Raw genomic sequence first — 12,011 nt, 5'->3', positions numbered from 1 at the left:
TGAGCTACCGAAGCACGATTCACGCCCGGTACTCACAGCTTTACTTCTGCCAGTATCCGTCTCCTACCTTCCAAACTTTACAGAAGCTCTCCTGCGAACCTTGCAGAACTAGCACTCCTGAACGAAAGGATATTGCGGGCACATGGCTTAGCCACTGCCTGGGGGATGTTTCCAGAATGATATTTTCAGTCTGCAGCTGAGTGTGCGCTGATATGAAACTTCCTGGCAGATTAAAACTGTGTGCCCGACCGAGACTCGAACTCGGGACCTTTGCCTTTCGCGGGCAAGTGCTCTACCATCTGAGCTACCGGAGCACGATTCACGCCCGGCACTCACAGCTTCCTTTCAGGAGTGCTAGTTCTGCAAGGTTCGCAGGAGAGCTTCTGTGAAGTTTGGAAGGTAGGAGACGGATACTTGCAGAAGTAAAGCTGTGAGTACCGGGCGTGAGTCGTGATTCGGTAGCTCAGATGGTAGAGCACTTGCCCGCGAAAGGCAAAGGTCCCGAGTTCGAGTCTCGGTCGGGCACACAGTTTTAATCTGCCAGGAAGTTTCATATCAGCGCACACTCCGCTGCAGAGTGAAAATCTCATTCTGGAAACATAAAATTTATCTTCCATTAACGTAAAATCTATTTTTCAGCGCACTGTAATAAGGACTCACTTCAGATGATTGGACAATTAAAGAGAACTCAAACTGTTATTTTAATAGTATTCGTAGGTCCAATGCAGCATTTACCGAGGACAGTCCCTGAGCCTAGACTGTCAGTTTTATCTAGGCAGCACTACTTTAAAAAAGCACTCCGTCTTCAGGCCACAAGTGGCCAATCAGGACCATCCTACCGCCACGTTATCCTCACTGAGGGTGGAGGAGGAGCTGGCTCTCCCACTCGTTGTGGTAGTTTCCTTTGACTGGAGCCGCTACTATTCGGTCGAGTAGTTCCTCAACTGGCATCGCAAGGCTGAGTGCAACCCGAAAAATGGCAACAGCACATCGCGGCCCAGATGGTCACCCATCCAAGTGCCGACCTCGCCCGATAGTGCTAAACTTCAGTAATCAGACGGGAACCGGCGTATCCACTGCGGCAAGGCCGTGGCCCCTACCACATTTACAAGATATTTTTGATCGTAGATCAGGTCCGATGGCTCGAAAGAATGGACGTTTACCATGTTATGCACATTTATATTTTCACTACGTCGACACAGATGGTCCAATTTCGACCATAGGTGATGGTAGCTATAATGATCGTGCCAAGCATTCCGTGTACATTAGTTGCACCCAAGTGTGTGGGCATCACAGCATTCGTGACATTTAAATTTGTTACTTCTTTGCTACTATATTCGCAATAAATTTCGCAGACAGTATCCGCATATGACGCTGAACGTACCTACAAAATTATATCATTGTACGACACATGTTTCAGGAGATACGTTATAAAAATTCAGGACAAGGCCAGACGCTGCATTGTACGGGCGTGGACGCACAGCTGTAAATAAATGCCTGGTCAACGCCATGCTTTTCCGCTAGTCATCTATAAAGATAAAAAATCCCCAATATTGTCCACCAGCGTATTTTTCAAAAACCTTTATTTTGTCATCCATTATTTTCCTGTAAAAATCGAAAATACCGTGTATCATTGTGTTTTTAAAAATCGTCTCTTATTGTCATCTCTTTTTATGTATTTTAAGCCATCTATCGCTTGTGTAACCTGTGGCTACAAGTCCATTCCCTTTATGGGGGAATCGAAATAATACACAACGGAAAAAAGTGTGGGCCAATTTCTTCCTCATTTTTCGGAACTTCTGATAATAGTAAATCGTTGGCTTTTTGAGGGCGTGGTAGGTAGATACAAGAGATTAGTGTAAGATTAGAATTTGGGTCAAATATAGTGCCAGGAACTTCTGTTTCTATCTGGCTAGCTTCAGAGTACTTCACCATCTACTAAGTGATGCGTTTCAATGTGAATGGTGTGTTCTGTGCTAGGTCTACCCTTTACTGCACAATGCTGTTCCTTCGATGCTATTAAAACCAGGATGTTATCAAAACATATGCACAGTGGCAGACTGGAATCTGCAGAAATATTTCCAGTGGAGGGGAGTGCGGGAGGCGCGTCGGGGCTGGAGTGCATGATTCTGAAACTGGCACTGTGTGTACAAATCAGCTGGTCAGTTACGAGATGCAACAAGCTGCAAGACCCTAACTCTATAAGCGCTACAACTGGTCAAAGCTAAGGTTTAGCAGTATTGTGGAGAAGTCTTATCTGGAAGAGTATGAGTATACTGTAACGAATAAAACCTCTTTACTCCAGATTCCAGGGAGGGTTGGGGACTATGGGTGAAAGTGCCCCTTTGCCTCTTCTCCCCTCCCCACCTCCTCCCCTCCCCCTCGAGGACGCCAATGGCTGGCCCATTCATTTTGAGAACATCAGAGCTGCAGTAACCTTCCTGAAAAACTGTTCTAGATGTCTAAATCTACATCCATACTAGGCACGCTACCTGACGGTCTGTGGCGGAGGGTACTCTATCGGTTCTCCCTTCTATTCCAGTCTCATATTGTACGTGGAAAGAAGGATTGTCGGTATGCTTCTGTGTGAGCTCTAATCTCTCTGATTTTATCCTCATGGTCTCATCGCTAGATATACGTAGAAGGGAGAAATATACTGCTTGACTCTTCGGTGAAGGTATGTTCTCGAAACTTTATCAAAAGCCCGTACCGGGCTACTGAGCGTCTCTCCTGCAGAGTCTTCCACTGGAGTTTATCTGTCATCTCCGTAACGCTTTCGCGATTACTAAATGATCCTGTAGCGAAGCGCGCTGCTCTCCGTTGGATCTTCTCTCTCTCTTCTATCAACCCTATCTGGTACGGATCCCACACTGCTGAGCAGTATTCAAGCAGTGGGCGAACAAGCGTATTGTAACCCACTTCCTCTGTTGTCGGATTGCACTTGTCTACATTGAGATTCAATTGCCATTCCGTGCACCATGCGTCAATTGCGCGTCAATCTTACCACGCAGAACTCTAGTGGGAATGTCGGTTATCGCTGAAACAACTGGTTTTCGGCTCACTTTAACCTAATTGTTAAAGCCCGTCACTATTCCAGTGCTTGTAATAACCGATTTTCAGTCTTTTATTTACATTATTTCCTCTAGTAAACGTAGGAATCCTACAAAGATTTAAAAAATTTGACTTTCTCAGTTTCTTGATAAATGGAATCAACACGTAAAATTAAATACTTTTATGATGACCTGCAGCCGTCCAGAACGAAATTAGAATTATATTAATACGGTCAGCTGATCTCGGGTGTCGATATACATCAACGGGGACAGGTGACAATGTGTGCCCCGTCTGGGACTAAAGCCCGGGATCTCTTGCTTACATGGCAGACGCTCTGTCCATCTGAGCCACCGAGGGCACAGACGATAGTGACTGCAGGGACTATCTCGCACAGGCCTCCCGCGAGACTCACATAGTATGTGCACACACTACATTCGTAGTGTCCCACACCAACACACTCATTACTCGTGGAAGACATTCTTACCAAGTGCCGTAACAGTTCGGGGAATACGTGTGCATCTTCACAGAAGAAGGTCATGGCTGGTATTGCCAGAACCATATACGTATATGGATATGGTGTCTGTTCTTTCGGACATAATTTAAAATAAATAGTCAAATAAAACTTTGTCAGCTGTTCGCTGCTTCTCTCAAAATATGGCGAGTGCTTCCGTACTACAGAAAACTGCCAGTATTCTCCTACTGATTTTAGTTTTTAGAAGCTCTGCTCAAAAATTATATTGTAATCGGTTATCACAGCACTATGCGGGAGTTACGTATAGTCCTGCAATAAAGGGTGAATACTTCGGCTGGAGAACTCTTTTTCGTTTTTATTTCTCTGTTTTCAAGGGCTACAAGCAGATAACGGCATACTACGTAGACACAGGCAGCAGATCAGGCACTTTCTATTTTTATCCCGGAAATTTTAACTTTTTTCCTTGTATGATGTTTCAAGTCGACCAAATCAACCCATGTGCTTCACTCGTTACCGCATATCGTAAAATACTTCCAGACTTCCAGATGGTGCCATTCTCTGTTACAACTGACGTTCGACAACAGCGAGAAACTGCGTCCAGTCTCGCGCACTGCTTGTATAACAGGCACAATATTGTCTCGGCAATGCTGGACCAATCCATTTGTTGCTCGTTTCTGTCAGCAGTGTTATTAAAGTGGCATACATCACTTTTCCCATTTATCTGTAATAACGCAGTATTTCAGAGCTATGGAAATCTTACGAATAAAAATTACTCGTCTTTTTTAAAAAAAGGTTTACTTGAAAACTAAAAATTTTACTGCGGCTGCTGTGGCTAATCGATATATCTGTTTTTACGTGGTTATCAGGAAAAAAAAAGATACTTGTTATAACCGAGAGCAAACAAATACCGAAAGACATGGGTTATTCAGAACTAAAATACCCATATCGTTTTAACCGATCGGTTTTTCTATCTCTAAACTGCAGTGTCGCCATAGAAAAGTGTGTCGTTCCATCACTGTCCATAGCAACTTTGAGATATGTAAGTGTTTATGAGCAATATCGGCAAATAGAAACACGAAGAGGTAATAAGCATCTGAGCGATAGAATTTATTTCCCGATCAGAAAAGTCGAGTGACAGACAAGACTGAATCACTGTAATAGAAGTTATATGGAAAGCTGTGTAAAGAAAAATTTCCAGTTCTTTCGTGGATTCCAAAATTGAAGCAAATTCCGGGACATCAAGGTGACATAGTCTTATACGGATAGTATTCCATGACTAACGTAATTGGCCCACATACTGTACTGGTATACGGATAATATTACACGACTAACGTAATTTACCTGAAATAATTTACAAACATGTTACTATAACATTCGCTACTACTCATTACGCTAATTCACCTTCAGCCATTAAGCGCAAGCGCAGATCTCAGTTATGATACGTGCGCCATCCAAAAATTTATCAAGGTAGTAACTCAACACAACTACAAATGATCATTGTGTGTAAAATAAATAGAACACTTCATAAGAAGAACATGACAGGTTTGAATCATTCCCACCGCAAAGGATGAAAAATTCAGGCTCGCACACAAGACCACTTGATAACTAACCAGAAATTCCGATTAGTTGTAGCTTTGGTGACAATCGCCATTTTTACATTTTCCCCGTAAACTAGATAATTATGAAACGTTAGCAACTACTCTAAAATATCTGCGGCAACGGCCTTGCCCCTGAGGTTGCATTGGTTCACGTGAGATCACCGAAGTTAAGTGCGTTGTCGGACGTGGTCGGCACTTGAATGGGTGGTCATCCAGGCCGCCATGCGCTCTTGCCATTTTTCGGGGTGCACTCAGCCTCGTGGTGCCAATCGAGGAGCTACTCGACCGAATAGTAGCGGCTCCGGTCAAAGAAAACCGCCATAACGACGGGGAGAGCAGTGTGCTGACCCCACGCCCCTCCTGTTCGCATCCTCCACGGATGATGACGCAGCGGTCGGATGGTCCCGTCCCAGTAGGCCACTCGTGGACTGAAGACGGAGTGCTTACAAAGCAACTACTCTCCAGTGCATGGCCGTACTACTGAGACCTTGATGCCTGGCATCAACAACAGGTAGCAGCACACGAGGTTGGCTTACGCCTACTGCCAAATTTTGAGATCTGTCGTAAGCCTGCGTAAGCACGTGGGGCTTTCCGTCTTAAGTGCAAGCATATCCATTGCGTGTTCTGCCGCGCGACTTGAGTGGAATATTTCATTATTTCTGAAATTTTATAGAAATGTTTTTCGTTGTATATCCTCTCCATCGGTACTGAATTTACTGTAAAATTACTTGCTCACTTTTCGGAACTTCCGTTCATGGTAAATCGATATTATTAGAAGCCGTGGTAGACACGAGTCTAGTGTGCTTCACCTTCAGCACCTTCTGTGTCAGTCTCGGTTCCTATGTCGCTGATTTCACAACTAGCAGTTCGTTGTCTACTGAGTATACTGTCTCTTGTACGACACTATCCCTCCTACACTGAAAGGGGGAGACACAGGAAATTATAGGATTTTTGAAACATGTAGCTATTAAGGTAATTTTGAAGCTAGGCATACGAAAATTTGTATCTGGTTTCTAGGTCAGAAATAAAGAAATATGTGTTCCATTATTACTGGGAATGAAGTGAAATAGCGGGTGAACATTTTATTTTGAGATAAATAATTATGGAATAACTATGAAAGTATTTTTAAGGCTACATCTACGAAAATTGGTATTTGACTTCAAGGTTACAAATAAGAAAATACGTGTTTTAGTGTTTTTGGAAGTTCAACCCCTAAGGGGATGAAATAGAGTGAGCTGGTGCGTTTCTGGCGCCAGTTTCCATCGATCGTTGCTTCGATCTTTGAGTCGCGGTCCAGAGGACACTGCTCCCTAAGCGACTGTAGTAGTTCTCTGCACGGACCCACATCGGGCTTACCGCGCTTACACTGGACACAGTTGCCAACAAATCTCCTGACATCGCGATATAGGTTGGGCCAAAACATGTGTTCCCGAACTCGGTTCTAGGTCTTGTATAGCGCCAAATGACCCCCGACCACCGAATCGTGGATATATCATGCTAACTCGTTCCTGTGGAATAGAGACCTTCACTTCACCACGGTTGTCTCCCCCTTTACACAAGAGTCCCCCGCCCCCCCGAAGGCAACAGGGCAACAGCCAGTAACGACGTCGCCATCCGCCTACTGCTGCCTATTCGGTCCCCACCTGGGGTCCACAGCCTGTTTGCCGGCTGAGTCGCAGAAGAAACCGGGTGTCTCGGAGAGAAGGAAATTCGCTCCAAGATCCGGCTCCACGTGGCCCTTGCCTTCCCCAGACTCTCCCGCGAACATACGGCTAAGAGCGTCGCCAATTCATTGTCTCTGCCCCTAATATGCGGAACCTGGAGATAAATCTTGTCATCTTAACTTCGGCATGACTTTTAGCGAACTTATTAATCAAAGTTTAAGGGCTGGCACTGGGCAAGTAACTGACGGAGGCTCATTTGTTTCAGTTCAGTTGTAATGCTCACCTGTTCTCCAGATAAGGTTGTGTAGTATATGTCTCAGAAAACTCTCTACCCTTGATGTGTGTTGTGTTAGAGATAATTGGCAGCGATCGACGCTAGCATACTGGGAACAGAGCACCACGGCGGCAGAGAGATGTTTAAGGCCATGTCCTCTCCTTTACATCTTCGGTTATGTTGTCACTTTCGCGTGATTCCATCGTTCCGGTGGAGAACTATAGCATCCAAAGTTCAATTGCATTGTCAAGTTGAGTATATTTCTATGTCACTCCCTGTCTCGTGGATCTCTCGTATTGATTTGAATCCTTGGTCTGCTCGCGTCTATCGCCAATTCACACGAAATATTGAAGCAACCTTATTTTAAGGGAATTGTCATATGGTCATGTTCTAGTTGTAATCATTCTAAGAATATTGTTGATTAATCAATTGAGTAAGTAAATTTGAAGGTCGGTTTGGTCAAAATTAAAGTACCTCCTTAATTGCTTTAATCATTTGTATATAGTTTTGTTATGGAAAGTTGGGTAGCCAAACGTTAAAAATTCTGTTTCTTAGGCTTAATCTGTTTCTCTGCTGATTGGAAGTAATGAGAGTTCTGCTGCGCATTCTATGCACATTTGTACTATTTAAGTAAAGCCTTACCTAAGTATATTTACCTAGTCATATCCAAATTTGAAGTTTAACGGGTCTTGTTCCACGTAAAGAAATTTATTTATTATTTGTCCATCTGATCTGGCCTTATAAGGCAATCTCTTGTATTTTTGTGATTGTGATTTTATAATGCTTTTGATTGTAATAAAATGTGTAGCAACTACAACGGATTACTATTGTGATTTTGGTGTGTCACTACCACAATCCCATTACATAGAGGATGAAATGTTTCATGAAATATTTAATTATGAAAGCATTTTTAAAGCTAAATATATTTAAACCTGAATTTGGCTTCTCGGTTAAAGTAAAAATAAAAAAAAATTACATGTCTCACTGTTTTTGATACATTCAATTCATAAGGAGGGGGAATATAGGATGAAATGTTTTATGAAAATAATTCAGTGTGAAAGAATTTTTAAAGATAAATCTATGGAAATTCTATTATTGAAATATACGTGTTTCACTGTTTTTGGAACTACAACCTCCAAGGAGATGCGATAGGGGCACATGTATCCACTCACTCATCGCCTTCCAGCCCAACCTGCAAAGTATACAGACGTGAAATTTGATGAAGGTGTAAATATTACGCTGAAAGCACCATTTAAGAAGAGATTTTTCGAAATTCCACTCCTAAGGGGGTGAAATATGGGTTGAAAAGTTTTTTTTAAAAAAAAAAATATGTCCCTATGTCACTGTTGAAGCTACGACTACAAAACTACGAAAATTGACATTTGGTTTCTCAGCCAGAAACAAAAAAAAAGGTTTTTATCATTTTCCGAAATTCTTTCATTGGGGGGGGGGGGATAGAATAAATAGTGAAGGTTTTTTGAAAATAAATCATTATTAAAGAACTACTAAAGCATTGTTAAAGTTACATCTATGAAAATAGGTAATAGACTTCTCAGTTGGATGTAAAAAGAATGTGTTTCGTTGCTTTTGGAAATTTAACTCATTAATAGAGTGAAATAGGGGATGAAAAGTTTTATGAAATATTTCACTATGAAAGCATTTTTAGAATTAAATGGATGAAGATTTGAATTTGGCTCCTTGGTTCTAAATAGAAGAATACATGTTTAATTGTTTCTGAAAATCTAACTCCTAAAGGGTGTGAGATGTTTCTCAAAATGGTTCATTATGAAAGCATTACTAAATATATCTGACAATTCGTATTCGGCTCCTCTGTTAGAATTTTTAAAAACTATGTGTTTCAGTGGTTTTGGAACTTCGATAGTAAGGGGATGAAAATTTTAATGAAATATTTATTGCGTTATATTAAAATATGTTAAATCTGCATCTATGAAAACCGGTATTTCACTTCTCAGTTATATAAAAGAAATATGTGTTGCGGAATGAAAGATTCTATGGAGATATCACCACAAGAATACAAACGGCTTGATTAACGAAAACCTTCGACTCCAGCTGTCGGCATTGTTTTTTTGGTCATTCAGTAAAAGACCATGCTTCAATGGCGTTAAGTTTAGAAAGTGTTGCAGTTTATAAAAGACATAAAAAACGATTAAAGAAAAAAATCTTTGAAGACCATAAACGGTCTACGCAAGTAAAGAAGCGGATGATAAGTTAGCTCTTTATGCAAATGAGTTGGTCACTTTAAGTTAAGAGACATGTCATGCACCAGGAACCAAATATTATAGTTGCTACGATTGGCTAACGGAAAAGTTTTGCAGAATCACGGGAAATCACTTCTGCAAGTGGCTGAGAATCTCGTAATGGATAAAAATTCTGTTCTGAGAATTCCAAGGTGGGAGATGCAAATTCCTCGATTAGGAATTGTTAATCCACATGTGAAACCTGAGTACATAATCCCTGTGACATTTTATCAACGGTGTTCCATAGGGACAGGTTCTCATCCAAAAAGTTCGAAAATTCAATTTCTTTGTAGTTGCATTTTTTTTTAAGGTGTACTTGTCCAGACTCTTGGAACGGAAAGGTTTTTTTTTTAATCCGTGCTTAAAAAAAATTTCTACAGCCCATTGTTTTGAAGCAGTGTCACGACTGCCATGAGCCGCGCGGGGTATCCGCCATGTCTCAAACGCCTTGTCACGGTTCGCGCGGCTCCCCCCGTTGGAGGTTCGAGTCCTCCCTTGGGCATCGTTGATCTGTCTCGCGTGGTGTTAAGTTAATGTAAGTAGTGTGTAAGCACAGGGACTGATGGTTCAAATGGCTCTGAACACTATGGGACTTAACAATTGAGGTCATCAGTCCTCTAGAACTTAGAACGACTTAAACCTAACTAACCTAAGGACATCACACACATCCATACTCGAGGCAGGATTTGAACCTGCGACCGTAGAGGTCGCACGGCTCCCGACTGAAGCGCCTAGAACCGCTCGGCCACATAGGCCGGTCTATCATGTATTCTAGAGAAGCTGCCCGGTCGTCAGTGGCGCCTGTTCTTTCGAGAACAGTTACTATCTTCATATATATGGTTAAACGTTACCCAGCCATTGACCTTCGTCTGTGCGAATGCGCACAGATTGCCCGAAATCTTACGGGAATCGTCACCTTAGTGTGGGCCAGTATTGAGTGGATGGGCAAACACCTATTACGTACATTACGTTTGTGGATTGTGGCCGGTTGGAAATGTGAGTCTCACGGGAAGCGTGTAAGGGATAAATACCTGCAGTCGCGGTATTCATCTGTGTCCTCGGTGGCTCAAATGGATAGAGCGTCTGCCATGTAAGCAGGAGATCCCGGGTTCGAGTCCCGGTCGGGGCACACATTTTCAGCTGTCCCCATCGAAGTATATCAACAACACCTGTCGGCAGCTGAGGGTTTCAATTAACTATCAATTGTGAAGGGGATTCGAAGAACCCTTTGCCAGGCACTTACATGTGATTTGCAGAGTATCCATATAGATGTAGATCAAAGCTCGTCCCGTGACGCACGTGCACAAAATGATTCATACTGCAAACATACTCGCCGATAACACTGACGAATAACGAGTGCTGCATATCCAGGTTAGACAGATCGGCTTTTCCTGCCAAGAAGAACAGGGAGTTGCTATCTAGGAACAATTCCAGCCCGAGGAAGGGTTGAAAAGTGCTCCTTGGATTGCACACTAAACGTAAATAACGAAAATGCATTTTTGGTAAAAATTGGACAAAGCATAATCCTGTGCTCTCCGTATTGCATTAGCCGTTTTGAATATTGAAAATCTTACTGCAGATTCGTGTTCAGCGACATTAAAAATATACATGTAACCCTCAGTTCATGCAAATCGAAGTAATAATATAACTAAAAGGTTTCCCTAGACGTTGAACTTTTTTTTTTTTTTTTTTTTTTTTTTGGAGAAACAATTTTCTCAGAACGGCATGCAGCATTAACTAAAAATGGTTCAATCTCTTAACTTCTACCTCTGACCCAGAAAAGTAAACACTTTTCTTAGGAGCTTATACCTATAATATATGACACTGATTAATATTAAGTAATTTTTGTGAAGGCATAAGGAGTGAAATAAACCACCCAAAAAATCTAACTCAGAGTTCGAATTAGTACCGTATCGTTAAATTTACGGTTGTTTCATTGCGGTTAGGTATGCGCTCCCATAAATTTTATGTAATATCGACTGATGTTTTCCATTTTCAATTTCAGAGAAGTAATTTAGTATCAACTGATGTCATCCATTTTTGATTTCAGGTAACATCTGAGAGGCCACACTGCACGCAGTCCGCGTGATCAAATCATAATTGCGGGCGCCATTGTTTTTACTGAAAATCTAAAATAAAGCTCATAGTATGATCACTCGTAACTCCCAAACAGATCCTTCAAGTGTATTTTCACTGTCTCAAAAAAAATATATAACATTTTTTGCTCATTTGAATGAGAACCTGGCCGTAACGCCGGAATATAGTCACGAGATTTTTTTCGGAGACGCTGTACGTTCGCGAGAAGAATTTCGTTCTGCGCGTGTCGATGGACATTCTACAGATATTACTGTTTGTGTGTGTGTGTGTACTACGCAGTCGTGCCATTCGAGTGTACATCTTTGCATAGTTTTCCTTTGACGGTGTAAACAGTGTTCGGCTCAGTTGCTAACTGGCCAGTTGAGTGGTTCCGAAGTTGTCGGATGTGCGGTGCGTTCTGTCTGCTAGGATAAAAACAGACTGGCGTGGTGCGATGGCAGAAGCAGACACTGAAGGAGCTAGCTGCTGGGACGCCAGCGAACAATTTATGCCAAGTAAGACGAAGAGAACTATTCTAAAATTACGAGCCGCCTCAATAGTGTTTATCATTAGTAAATCTTGTAGTTGAGACTGCCACCAATCTACAATAACTGACAT

The 12,011-nt window shown here is 42.1% G+C and overlaps 1 non-coding gene across 1 annotated transcript; it reads left to right on the top strand.

Annotated features, from left to right (window-relative positions):
* The first annotated feature begins 10,372 nt into the window (after positions 1-10,372).
* Trnat-ugu (transfer RNA threonine (anticodon UGU)) lies at positions 10,373-10,446 on the top strand. Its single transcript has one exon. It is a non-coding gene; the product is annotated as a tRNA-Thr (tRNA).
* Positions 10,447-12,011: the final 1,565 nt, after the last annotated feature.

The sequence above is a fragment of the Schistocerca gregaria genome, unplaced genomic scaffold (genome assembly GCF_023897955.1).
Source record: "Schistocerca gregaria isolate iqSchGreg1 unplaced genomic scaffold, iqSchGreg1.2 ptg000491l, whole genome shotgun sequence".
NCBI classification, from domain to species: Eukaryota; Metazoa; Arthropoda; class Insecta; order Orthoptera; family Acrididae; genus Schistocerca; species Schistocerca gregaria.
Note: the sequence above shows the minus strand (reverse complement) of the source record. Positions and strands in the feature narration are given on the sequence as shown.